Here is a 14,542-nt window from a genome sequence, read left to right as displayed (position 1 = left end):
AGAGTCAGACACTACTGAAAAACACCTCAACAATAACAAAAACCCCCCTTAAAGTGAATCCTGGTCAAAATCAGGTCAAATCATATGGTCCCTCAGCTAGTTCTAAATCTAGGTCTTAAACTCTTTGCCTCTTCTACTCTTCCTGCCACACAAGTTAACAGATGTCACTGCTCTCGGGAGGAAGTTCTCTGGCTGGACTCAAGAAAACATGCAATTTCTCTGACATCAAGGCGACATCTGGTGGCTACAATGTAGAAATTCAGGATAAATTCAATTCAATAAATTCTTATTTATTTATTGACAGATGGGTATCCCAGTAGAGGGGGGGGAGGACGGTGTGTGTAAGAAAGGTATATGACAAATCTTGTATACATAAATCTAAGCCAAAAACCATATTGAGTTGTGTCCGAATTTTCCATTCAGCACTCTTGACTAATGAGGCAAAAACAAATCACTTTCATCTTGAATGAAAGAGAAAAGAAGGAAAGGGCAACCCAGAGGGAAAGAAACAGCTTGAGATAAACATAGCTGTAGTCAGCGAGTAAGAAAATCACATTAAGCACTCATAAACAAAATTTTGTGCCAGGTATTGTGCTTGTCCAAAAATGACTGTCCCTGCTACCCAGAAGAGTACAATCTAATGGATTTTAATGATGGGTTTTAGACACTCAAGAAGCACACAGATGCCTACAAACCTACCAGAAGAATAGGAGTAACCTAATTTTCTGAATGTAACAGAAAAGCAGTGGATTTGATGTCAGAGAACCCGAGTCAGAATTTCATCTTGTACTACCTGTATGGACAAGTCACTTAACCTCTCTGGAGAAGGAAATGGCAAATCATTTCTTCACTGGAACCATTTCTTCATCTGTAAAATGAGGGAATTAGATCAAATTATCTCCAAGATTTCTTACAACTTTAAATCTGATGTACAAACTCTATTTTTGTGCTTCTTGTATGAAGCTTGTCATACTTCTCATTACTGTCACTGCAGTTTACTTTTATCATCTAGGAGGCTAAAAAAAATTCTAGTTTCAGGCAATTCAATTTTAGCTATATGCTGACCTCAAGTAATCCTTGCAAAGGTCTAGTGGTTTAAGGACCCTTATGGCCTAAATAACATCCAAGTGGGATCAAGCTGTTTTCCTTAAGGCTGAAGTGGCTTCTGTGATGCTACATACAGACTCCCCAACTTTCTACTCCCTTGGGAAGGATCAGCCTAGATGAGGCTGGATTCCTAGGTCTGGATCCAAGTACATGGAATATTTCATTTTGGGAAAGACAAGGTGCTAAAGGCTAGTATTGTTTGAGGCCACTCCTAACTCCACAAGGATTACATACAGGGCCAGAGAAACTGAATTCTACAAAAACAGCAGGGTTCTAGTTCATGGTAATAAACTCTAATGTGAACCCCGAACCTATACCTCCAAAGTCTAAACCCCAGTATTCTTCAGAAGAATCCTAGAACTAACCTAATGTCCCAGAGATTAATTCTGATTTCTCAGGCTTGCTTTGGACAAGAGGAACATGAGCCCCCTGCCCCAGACCGCTGAGGTTCCAGGGCAGTAAGTGCCCTCCTATTCCTCCCCCACATCAGTCACCTGTTTGCTTGCTTCTTGGTCTACACCAAATCAGAGTGTGATCTTCCTACTTCATATCAGATGGGACAGAATACCAACAGAACCTGCCACAAAGAAAAGTTTTGAGAAATAAGAAGTCAGTAAGGTATATTTCAAAGTAACACTTTTCAATATAGAGGAAAGATAGGGAAGAGAAGTAGAAAAGAAGAAAGGGCTGATGAAAAAAAGTTGGAATTTATTTACATTTTTTTTTACTAGATCATCTTGGCTTCTTTTAGCCCCAGCCAGGGTGGCAGACAAAGAAGAATCCCGGAACACCAAACTATGAGACCACTATTGTGCTCTAAGCTTACATACACATGTATATCCCTGTAACTAGGTTAACTTCATTTTTGTAAAAAAAAAAAACCCTTATCTTTTATCTTGGGCAGAAGAGAGATAAGGGGGAGGCAATGGGGGTTAAGTGACTTGCCCAGGTCACACAGACAGGAAGTGTCTGAGGTTATATTTGAACCTAGGACCTTCCATCTCCAGGCCTAGTACTCTCTCCACTAGCTGCCTCCATTTCCTTAGTTTTAAAATGCCTCCCCTTAGCCATCTGGGAACTGATTTATCAAATCTGTAACATCTATTCCATATGCTAAGGATCTTAGCACATTAACACATTTTTTTAATTAACACATTTTACAGTGGTTTAAACATTTAAAATTACTCAAAAACATTTTAAAAGCAGGCTCTGGCTCCCAAATCACCTGCTTGGTAATGTATTCTAAAAGATATAACTGAGATTTAGAAAGGTCCACTTCAAAGAAGACTATTCCAGGGGAGTAGGGGCTCTATTCTTCAGTTTCTATCTATAGTTAGAATTTAAGAACTTTGGGCAAAAGTAGTCATGAACTCTGGGCCTGACTCTCAATCCACTGAGCCCAGAATATATGATTTCTAAAGTCTTTTCCAGATCTAAAACCTAAAATCTATCATCTTCTTAGGTTGGCAACTAGGTGGTACAGTAAGTAGAGTGCCTGGAGTCTTCCTAACTCCAGAGCCCGGTTTTAACTTCAAACACTATATAAGCTTTGTAGCCCTGGGTAAGTCACTTACTCTGCTTCATTTTTAGGGGAAAAAATAGCCCCTACCTTCCAAGATTGTTGTGAGGATAAAATGAGATATTTGTAAAGTTCTTTGAAAACTTTGTAAAAGCTTTGCAAAAAAAAAAATGCTATAAATGCTGTTGTTATTAAAAGGCAAGTGTCACATAAACACCGGATTCCTTATACATCAGAGAAAAGACTGAAATGGAAATGTGATTTCATTCCTATCATAGAGCTGAAAATATTCCATAATCAATGTATTGAAAGTAACTAAATCCAGGAGCCACTAGATAGCACAGTGGATAAAGTGCTAGGCCCAGAGTCCAGAGGATCTGGGTTCAAATCTGACCTTAGACACTTTCTAGATGTGTGACTCTGGGCAAGTCACTTAAATCCATTGTGTAGCTATTACCACTCTTCTGCCTTGGAACCAATAAACAGTATTGGTTTTAAGATGAAAGGTAAGGTCTTTAAAAAGAAAAAGACAATGTCAAACTCAAGTAAAAACCAATCCCTGCACACACCTACTGACTTAGAAATACACATACTGCCATTATCTATGCTATATTATACTCGTCTTTTTGTTAAATATTTTCCAATTACATTTTAATATGGTTCCCACCATATTCCCTCTCAGGCTGCCAATTTGACACCTCTGCATTAAGACATTTCAAAAAAGATGGTTTCAGAGAAACCTAAAAAATTTTGTAATGAACCAAGTAAAGTTAACAGAAATCAGGAGAACAATTTCTACAGTAAACAGATTATAAAAACAAACAATTTTGAATGACAAGAACACTGATCAACACAATGGCCAACCCTGATTCCACAGAGCCAATGATTTAGAATCCTGACAAAAATGATAAATTAATATGCAGACCAAGATACATTTTTCTGGGCAAGGCCAATATGGAAAGGTTTTTTGCTCAACTATGCATGTTTGTTACAAAGATCTCATTTTTCTTTTTTCAATAGTAGGGGAGGTAAAAAGAGGAAAAAATAAATGCTGTACGACTGGAAAAAAATAAAATTTAATTTAAAAAAAAGAAAAGCCATTCTTATCCAAATGCAAAATAGTTCCCAATTTTATCAACCAATTTCCAGGTGGAAAAAAAATCTAATAGAACTAAAAAAAAGATCTGAAAGATTATTGAGTCCAACACCTTCATTTTAGAGATGGGAAAACTGAGGGTCAAAGAGAGAGTGACTTGCCTAAGGACACAAGGAAGTGACCCATAATATCTCTTGCTATATACTCCTTTCATGGCTACCACATTAGTTCAAAACATTAGACTTCTAGCCCAGCCTATCTCAGTATCCTCCTAATTATTCTCTCTGTCCTCCAGTTTCTCCCATTCACATATTCCTCATAACTGCCAAAGGCACAGTTCTTACCATATCACTACTCTACTCAAGAAATTTCAATAGCTCCCTGTTGTCCCTAAAAACAATTACAAATTCTTTTATGTCATTTTTTAAGACCTGTCACAATCTGGCTCCTATATCCAGCCATCTTTCCAAGTTTGCATACTACATCTCCCTTCATGAATTCTGTAGTCCCACCAAAAAGGCCTATGTGCTGTCCCTCAAACATGCTATCCCACCTCCCATGCACACTGTGCCTTTGTACAGGCTGTCGTCCATGCCTCAGCTACATTCTCTCCTTCCCTTCCTAGAATTTCTGGCCTTATTCCAAGCTCAGCTCCAAGACCATCTTCTAACAGGAAGCTCTTCCTGATCCCCAACTGCTAGAGTCACCCCTGATATTGCCTTGTCTTTACTTTGTATCTATTGTGTATCTACCTGGTGATCTATTTGTTGTCTCCTTCAATAGAATACAAGTTTCTGGAGAACAGATAATTTAATTTTTATGTCTGCATACCTAGCACCTGCACATATAGTAGGTGCTTAATAAATTAATCTTGCTAATGCACAAGATCAATCGCCACACTGTTTTCCTCAAAAATGTCCAATGGCTCCCTTTGGCTCCTGGTCTAGTGTTCTTTCCACTGTACCAAATAGGCCTATTACCCAAAATAGACCAAAGAAAAAAGGAAAAACACATACATACAAAAATATTCATAACAATTTTTTTTGTTGTGACAAACTGAAAACTATGAGGGTATCAAAAAATTGGGGTGTTGTTCAGTCATTTCAATCTTATTCTTCATGACCCATTTGGGTTCAGGGAAAGATACTAGAGTGATATCTAGTCTCCTCCATCCTATAAACAGTCAATCAGTCAACAAGCATTTACTAATTAGCACACAGGTCTAAATGTTCTTCCTTCACTTTAAGATAAAAAAAATCACATACAGGTTCATTTTGTTCTCAAATCCAATATTGAGCTATTTTTAAACCCATATAAAACTCACCCAAGCAATCAGTTTATAGAAACCTCTTTTCAGATGGAGGAGGGTTGACATACAACAAAATACATGTGAAATATGATATGTTTATGAAAGTATCTCACAAATAAATCCATTAATAATGGATTTGATCCAAGATTCTGCTGCCTTCATCATCCAGATGAAACAAAGATCTGTTCTGTGGGGCTTAGTGCAAAAAGCATCTAGCACATGGCTATTCCATTCTAATACCATCAGTACCATCAGCTGAAACTCAATCCCCAAAGTTGGGGCATTTTATAACCTCCAGCTGGTCTCAGCCACAGCAGAGGCAACAATAAGTCTGAGAATTCATCCTCAAAGTAGTTAAAAGGCTTTCAGTCATAGAAAAAGAGCTGACTCCACAGGGGAACCTCTGGCCATGGAGAATTGAGCTGGTAGCTTAGCTTCATTGATTCTCAGTGCATGCAGTAAAAACTGTTATGTGAGGATAATGAAATCAAAGAATCTACCCTTCTGAAAAACAGTTTGGAATTGTGTAAAGAAAGTCATTAAGCTGATCATATAAATGGTATACTGGCTTCTAGTATCTTCCTCCTTTCTTCTTCAACCTCCTCTCAGTTAGCAAAATAATCTTCCTAAATTAGCAAAGCCTACCCATGTGACTTCCCCACTCCAAAGTCTTCAATGGCTGCCGATTACCTTGAAGACAGAATACAAATTCTTCAGCATGGCTAAAAGTCTCCCCCAGTTTTGGCTACAAACTATCTTTCCAATATTAATTCACATTATTCCCCTTTTAAGTATTCTACATTCTAGTCAAAGTGAATACTAATAGTTTCTCTGAGGTAGCATTTCATCTTATGCCTCTCTCAATTTGTCCAAGTGTGTCTCCCAGGCACACCGGAATATACGATCTCTCTCATCTCCACCTTTCACAATCCGTGTCTTTCTTCAAGACTTTAGTCCGATGACACCTCCTTGTGAAGGCTTTCTCTGGTGGCCCAATTGCTCTTCAAATTACCTCATAGCTAGATACTTCTGAACATATTAGCTCCCAAGTAGAATGAAGCTTCCTTTACTTTTTGGCTTTCTATTCCCAATACCAAAAATAAAGCCAAACATACGTAGTCTTAATTAGTCTATTTTTCATGAATTGCCTATTTTTGTTTTTCTGCTTCTATTTCATTCTCTCTCTTTTTCATAAAATCTCATAGTTGGAAGTATGAATCTCCACTACAAAATCCCCACTGGGCAGAGGAGTGGGGAATATGAAAAGATGTCATCAGGCACAATGGAGAGTGCAGTTCAGGACATCAGATTTCTAGACCTGATTATCTCAGTGTCCTCCTAATTATTTTCTCTGCCCTCCAGTTTTCCCCCACTCCAGTACATATTCCACATAAATGTTAAAGTGATATTCCTAGGCACAATTCTGACTGCATTTACTCCTGTGAAGATTGGATTTATGGCTAAGTGTAAGATCATGTATTTAGGATGGAAAAAGTACAAACTATACTTTTAGTAGAATAGGCTCCAAATGATCAGAAAAGTGACACATGTTGTAGGAATCATTATAGACAGGACCTGAAAAGAAGCCCAATGTGTTTACAGTCAAAATAGCTGACATAAGTATTATACATGATTAAGAGAGGAACTAAAAGTATTAAAAGAGAAACGAAACAAGCTTTCCTTTGTACAAATCATAGGACACTATAAACATTTCTGGGTCACTTTATCTCAAGAAGTAATGGCTCTAAGAAGTGGAAGAGCTCTTATCAGTCACCTGTTCAATTTCCCACCTAAACAACTGTAGAGGGTCACCTAGATTCTATTTGAAGCCCCCTCCAGTTATAGGATAGCTCACTACCTTCATAAGCAGCCCTTTTGAGAGAGAGAGAACAAAGTTAATAAGGACAAGGAAAATTAACAAAAAGTTATGTAAAGACAGGCTAAAAGGTGATTCTTGATTAGCCTGGAATACCAAAACACCAGAGGTATCCCAACAGAAGTAAGAGAACCATCTGTCACAGATGATGTGGAAGAGATTGGCATTGGTCCTTGATCAACTCAAATCAAAGGAAAAAAGTATCAACTCTATAACACTATGGAAGGAGGGAATGAGCAAAACTGATGCTTATTCACCTGTCATACCAAGGGGACTTTCCTTGAAAAATGTAAGACCCTACCAAAATGCAACTTTTACTTAACAGTAAAATTAAGCTACTGATAATTCCCAAGAGAAGATAAAATTTTTTTTCAATAGAATTTTAAGGGTTGGAAATTATCTCAAAGACTGCCCACTCCTTCCATTACTTGAACAAAAACCACCTCTAGAACAACCCTGACAAGAGATCACCCATCCTCTGCTTAAAGATCTCTAGTGAGAGGGAATCTATTTCCTCTCAAGATAGCACATTCATTTTGGATAGTAGGATTAGTTGTTAGAAAGTTAGCTGTTGGTGGTAGTGTTTTGTGGAGCTTAAAGCTCCATTTCTAAACAACCATCCAGTGCTCCAAGTTCCATTCTCTGGAGCCAAGCAAAACAACTACCATCCCTCTTTCATGTAACAGCCCTTCTAATTTTAGAAGGTAGTTACCATATCCTTTACCCTCAAGACTTCTCTTCTTTCTACTAAACACTCCCAGGTTCTATCACTTCACCACCAGGGTCATTCACTCTCTTCTAGACACATATCAGATATATGCTTGACAGTCTTCTTAAAATACTGTGGTGCCAGCATAACATTCCAGATGTGGCCTGATCAGAGCAGAGTACCACCCTTACTGTAAATACTACACTTCTCTTAATAGCCTAAAACTGCATTAAATTTTGCAGGTGCCATGTCACACTGCTGACTCGATTAACCTTTATTGAAATTCTCCTTCCTTCTTCAATAAATTCAGTGCCTAGATCACTGTCATTCTCTCCACCCTAACTCTTGCTCTCATAGAAGGAGGCTTCAACACACACATTGATGTGAGTCCTTCAAATATCCAACTGCCTGGTTCCTCAATCTACTCAGTTCCATTGAACTAGTCTTCCACTCTACCTCATCTACATAGAAATGGTCATACCATTAATCTTGCTATCATTTACAAGAATTCCACTTCCATATTCATAAACTACAAAATTCCATTATTTGATCATAATGTCTTATTATTCTTTCTCTAAGCCTTATGATGCCTAACCCTGTCTTTTTTTTTGTCCCTGCAACCTCTGACATTAATTCCTTCAATTCTTTCACAAGCAATCATGTATGCACTATTCTCTATTTCCTATCCTGAAACAGATAGGCAGCTCAATAGATAGAGCACTAGGTCTAGAATCCAGAAAAATCTAAATCCAAATCCAGCCTCAGACACTTACTCAATGTGTTACCCTGGGCAAGTCACTTAAGTTTGCCTCAGCAACCTCACCTGTAAAATGGGGATAATCACTTCTACTTTCCTGGGGTTGTCATGAGGATCCAGTGAGGCAATAATTGTAAAGTGATTAGCACAGTGCCTAGCACATGATAAATTACAGAAATGTTAGCTATTATCTTGAACTTCTGATGAATTCATTCCTTTTTTTTTTTTTTGCTGTACTCTATGTGTGAATCCTTTGGCTTTTTGTCCAACACCTTCTTCTTCCCTTCCCCTCATCTCACATCATTCAATTCTCTTCCTCTACTATCTCCTTTACATGAAGTGATCTAACTTCCTTCCAAGGAAAATTCCTCAACATACCCATTATGTTATCCCTTACTCTCCATCAGACTGCTCCCACCATCATCCCTACCCTCTCTTTTTATAATCTTATTCTCTCCCTCTCTCCGGCCCTTAACCTATAAATTTAACACATCTCCCTACCCTTAACAAAATCCTCACTTGATCTGACCATCCCTGCTACCTGCTATCCCATTTTTTTCTCCTTCCCTTTGAGTCTAAACTACTTGAGAAAGCCATTTATAATCACAAACTCCCTATACTTTCTCTCCACTCCTGTCCTATAATCTCTCTGCATCTTTCATTCAACTGAAATGTGTTATTTTCAAAGTTAACAATGATATTTTAATTGCCAAATCTAATAGTCCTTTCTTAATCTTCATCCCTTCTTGAACTCTCTTCAGTATCTGACACCCTCTTTCCCCAGATATTCTCTCTTCTCTAGGTTTTTATGAAACTGCTCTTTTCTAGTTCTCTCTCTAACTTTATGATCTCTGCTTCCCAGTCTCCTTTTCTAGATCTTCATCCAAGTCAAGCCTACTAACCATAAGTTTCTAATTCTCAAGCCTGTCTTGGGCCCTCTTCTCTTCTCCGTCAAAATATTATGTCACTTGTGATTTTTGTATCTCCCATGGCTCAGTTATTATCACCTTTAAACAAATGATTCTCAGGTCTCTATATCCTGCCCTAATGTCCCTTCTGAATTCTCATCTCACATCACCAAATGACTTTAAGGTATCTTGAGCTGGATGTCCCAAAGGCAACTCAAACTCAGCATGTTCAAGACAGAATTCATTAACTTTTCCTCAAAACCTTTTCCCTTTTTCTCAACTTCTCTGTTATTTTTTGAAAGTACCACCATTTCCAATCATTCAAGCTCACAGTCTTGTAGTCCTCACTCATATTACCCTGAAATATCCCCTTTTCTCTAGTCACATAGCCCCGACCCTGGCAGGCCCTCATCACCTCGTGATTGCACTGTTGCAATAACCATCTGACTGTTCTCCCTATTTCAGTTCATCTACTCATCCAATGCCAAAGTGATTTTCCTAAGGCAGAAGTATGACCATGCTACTACCTCTCTACTCAATAATCTCCAATGGCTCAATACTGCCTTCAGGATCAACTATCTCGTTTGGCTTTTAATGCCTTCACCATCTGGCCCCTTCATAGTCCCTGTCCCTGAAATATTCTCACCTCCACCCTTTGGTTTCATGGACTTCCTTCAAAACTTAGTTCAGTGCAGAAAATTTCTCCTAATCCTCTATCCCATTCTTAACTGCTAATCATTCCCTCTGAGATGACCTTCCATTTATGCTCTATGCAGTTTGTATAGTTATTTGCATGTGAGCTCCTATAGAACAAAACCCCTATTTTTGCCCTTCTTTAGGTTCCAGATATATAGAAGGTATACAATAAATGCTTGTTCACTGACTAACCCTGGGAAAATCACTTAATTTCTCAGTACCCTAAAGTGAGTTTCCTTGCTGAGAGCTCAAATCATTGTACCAGATTTATCCTATTGTTCAATCCTGCTGAGATATCTTTGGATCTTTGGATCATGATTTTGAGCAATTTTAGCTATCTTTCCCAGCTTCATGAGATCTGCAAATTCAATAAGAACATCTGTGGCCTCATTTAAGTGATGAATAAGAATATTAAATAGTACAAAGCTAAGGCCAAATCCCTGATGGATTCTACTAAAGATCTCCCTCCAGGTTTAAAGTAGCCCATTAACTTTTGAGATCTAGTCAATTAACCAGTGCCATATCCTCCTAATTATCTGAATATCTAGCTTACAACTCTATATCTTGTCTATAAGGATGGCAAATGAAATTTAAAATCTAGCTGTCTTATTATGTTTACAGCATTCCTCTAACTTACCAATCTAGATGCCCTATCAAGAAAGAAAATTAAGTTAGTCTAGTCTGTTCAATAAGAGCTATATTGGCTCAAAAAAGGGGGAGGCCGCTAGGTGGATAGAGCCAGGCCTGCAGGCAGGATCTGATTTCAAATCTGAGTTCCTAGCTGTGAGGCCATTGACCAAATCACTTAAACACCAATTGCCCAGCCCTTACCGTTCTGCCTTAGAACATTACTCGGTATTGATTTTAAGACAGAAGGTAAGGGTTTAAAAAAGAAAAAGAAAAAAAAAGAACCATACTGGTACTTACTGATCACTTCCTCCCTCTCCAAATGCTTGTCAATTATCCTTTTAACAATATGTTCATTAATTTTATTAAGAACTAAGATCAAGCACACCAAACTGTAGCTTACAGATCTCATTTGCCCTCTCCACTTCTTCACATTTTTTTTTAAACCCTTACCTTCCATCTTGGAGTCAGTACTGTGTATTGGCTCCAAGGCAGAAGAATGGTAAGGGCTAGGCAATGGGGGTCAAGTGACTTGCCCAGGGTCACACAAATGCGAAGTGTCTGAGGCCAGATTTGAACCTAGGACCTCTAGGTCTCTAGGCCTGGCTCTCAATCCACTGAGCTACCCAGCTGCCCCCTGCACTTCTTCACATTCTTTTAAAGATCATTAACAAAAATTACATTATCAAGTTATTTCAAGGTCTGGTGACTTGAACTGGGGGCAATTAGGGGCTGTCTTGCTTCCTTCACACTTGTCTTAGTTTTCAATCCTTTGATAACAATTTTTATTATATCTTTCCTTTTCCATTGACCATCCTCTCTTTGATAGAGAAAATAGAAGCAAAATAGTAGTTGAGTAATTTCTTCCTGCCTAAAACAGTTCCTGACACATAGTTAGTGCCTGTTGACCAACTGATTCTGTTACTGTCATATCTACCCTATCCTTTCCCTCCTTTAAACCTCCTCTTATCCCCAACATAGCTAAAAAACAACCCATTTTTGTTGTCCTTAGCATGTTAATTATCAGTCTCCAACTCATGAGTCCTAATGCTCCTAACACTAAAGTTTTTTAAAAGTTAGAGAAATTCATAGGTGACATAGTAATCATAAAGTAATCTATATTAAATATCAAACAGGGAGAATAAGAGAACCCTCCCCAAAAACCTTTGGTGCTCCTTTCAGAGATAGAATGAACCATAGGTTTGACCCAATTATGTTGTTCTTTTATGCCATTTCTTTTTTGTTTTGTCTTCCCTTTTTTTCTTCTCTAAACTGAAAGTATTAGGTAATTCCATTGTATTTTTACTATTTATTTTGAAAAAGTTTTACTTCTAGTTCTTAATCTCTTAATTATTTAGCTACTATAAGTTGTTTTGTTTTCAGAAGGAAGGAGAGGAAGAATATAAAATATTCAAGCAAGTCACCACAAACTATTTTTCACTGGCCCAAGACTCATTTATTTAAAGGCTTTCTTTGGTAGAAAAGGGTTTCCTAACACTTTCTGTGAATTTCAGTCCTCTGAGATAGAATTCATTCAGGACTAGTAACTTGTTCTCATTGGGGGCAACTAGGTACTCCCTTATCTCTTCACTTAATCTTAAATTTCAACTCCCTATTAACTATTTTCATACTATCCTCATTCAAAAGATCATTCTGCTTGGCAGAGGAAAGAGAATTTAAGTAACTCTGCTTTTCTTTCTACAGTATTTACTGTCCTTGATAATATTATTCTCCTGGACATATGCCTCAAGTGTTAGAAATATGGAACAGATTAGGTTAACAGTCCATTATAGATGTCACCTTTTAATTTTTCTTAAGTTTTTTTAAAGCACAACATTAGATTGAAAATAGTTCCCCATTCATCAGACAGCCAGGATGAAATAGGCTGCCAACAATCTAAAACAGTTCCGTCGGATGAGGCTTTGTGGAATCAGTGGTGGAAGCAAAGAACATTTTCTTGGCTTTTACCATGTATACAGTGGACTCTCAGTAAATATTTGATGATGATGACTATGCCACAGCATAAAAACTTAACATCTCTATGTTGCAATCTGTCCAGTTCATGAGACGAGAACCATCTTCTTTCCATTTTTTTCTCTTCCTATTTCATATGCTTCCAGTCAAAGTTGTGGTATAGTGAAAATGTAAACAAGGAGGGTATTTCAGAGCTTTTTGTATTGAGAGAGGTTGCCAGTAAACTGTGATTGTGCAGGGTGGGGAGTAAGGACAGCCTGATTAACTCATTTTGTTCTCCTTCCCTCCCCCCTCCCAGCCCAACTGATGTAATCATAGAAAGTAAAAAGCAGGTGACAATGACCTTGAATAGAGATAGGGTTTTAAGGTCTCAAATGGATAGAAAGGGCTTGTACTGTTACTCCTATACAAGTTATGAAAAAGGCTATCGAATTAAAAGACAGCTAGTCGGCCACTGGCTGACAAAGGACTGGCCACATTTCAGGTGTCTCCTTAGAAATGAGCCCTACTCTCTAAGAGAGCCAGGAGAGTCAAAGAACAAGAAAGTTCTGAGCAATGTGATTACTAGCAACTGGGGGGGAAATCAACTATGGAAGAAGCTAGTTCTTGAGGAGGAATTGTTCCTTCACTTGGAGATGAGGGAGGATTATTTCCCTTTTCCATTGGCCATGACAAGCTGCAATGGAGCTACTTACCTAGTAAGCAACATGACACCCAGGAGCCTCACAAATTGAGGTGGAAGACAGTTCTAAGGAATAATAAACCTTTTGAGTCCTAAAGAAAAGCAATCCTAGCTACTAGGAGCTGAGCAAATGGCCCAAGGAAGGTTGCCATATAACCTGCTCAACAGAGAAACTGCACCCTGGGAAAAACAGCATGAGGATGCTACCAGGGAAAGAAAGAAGGCCCCCTAAATGCTAGATGTGCGAGTAGCCTGGATTAAATGGATTCCCTAAATGGGTGTCTCTCTACCAGTGTACTCTACAGTGTGCCCGCTCCTCCCAGTGACATTGTGTGTAGACTGCATCCCATATTTAAGATGTTTAATGACTATTGTTTTTTTGCTATTTGATCTCACTAAATGCTTTGAGCAAATAGTTTCCTGGATAACTCATGAAAGCTAAGTGCACCAGTGGGAACTTGTGAGCTATAGTTTTATGGGTGTAGACCTACAAAGTATCTTAGACCTGGAGGAGGAGCACTGACCCCAAATGATCAAAAATTCAAGTCTAAGTTGGGGAGGAGTAGGCTAGCAGAGTACAAAGATTATAGATCTACTGGCCTCAACAAACCAGTGCAAAGGGTCATCTGTCCCAAAAGGAACTCTGTGTTTCACACAGCTACATCCTAACCAAGAGAAGTAGCTGGTCCAGCTGTAACAAAGTTGTTTTTTACCTCCCCATTATTGATTCCAGGTTAAAAAAAAAAAAGCACATTCAATATGTAACACTATTGAAATATGATACAATTTTTAGAGTACTTGTGGACTGCAGATACATAATCATTAAGGAATCCTGATCATAGGGGAAGCAATTGTAGGGAATTTGTTGTAGGGAATGGAGTTGAGGAAGCAGAAGCATAGAGCAGCTAGGCAACACCATGGATAGAACCCCAGGCCTGGAGTCTGGAAGACTCATCTTCCTGAGTTCAAATCTGTCCTCAGACACTTACTAGCTATGTGACCCTGGGCAAATCACTTCACACTATATGCCTCAGTTTCCTCATCTATAAAATGAGCTAGAGAAGGAAATGGCAAATCACTCTAATATCCTAGCCAAGAAAACCCCAAATGGAGTCATAAAGAGTCAAGCCACAACTGAAATGAGTAAATAATAAATGAAGAAGCCTACTATATGAGGTGCCTCAGTTCTACAAAAATGGAAAGGGGGGGAAGCTGGGTAGCTCAGTGGATTGAGAACCATGCCTAGAGACGGGAGGTCCTAGGTTCAAATCTGGCTTCATAC

General features: G+C 38.5%; 1 protein-coding gene across 2 annotated transcripts in view; it reads right to left on the bottom strand.

Annotated features, from left to right (window-relative positions):
- Positions 1-269: 269 nt before the first annotated feature.
- RGP1 (RGP1 homolog, RAB6A GEF complex partner 1) overlaps positions 270-14,542 on the bottom strand; it is a 35,271-nt gene continuing 20,998 nt past the window's right edge. For both annotated transcript variants that reach the window (XM_001367869.4, XM_007498792.3), the window contains 2 exons: positions 1,602-1,684; positions 270-868 (listed from right to left, as the gene is read on the bottom strand). The gene's annotated coding sequence lies outside the window, so the exon portion shown is untranslated. The remainder of the gene's footprint in view (positions 869-1,601; positions 1,685-14,542) is intronic.

This window comes from Monodelphis domestica, chromosome 7, assembly GCF_027887165.1.
Source record: "Monodelphis domestica isolate mMonDom1 chromosome 7, mMonDom1.pri, whole genome shotgun sequence".
Classification (NCBI taxonomy): domain Eukaryota; kingdom Metazoa; phylum Chordata; class Mammalia; order Didelphimorphia; family Didelphidae; genus Monodelphis; species Monodelphis domestica.
The sequence above is the reverse complement of the archived record's forward strand: the minus strand, read 5'-3'. Positions and strand labels throughout refer to the sequence as shown.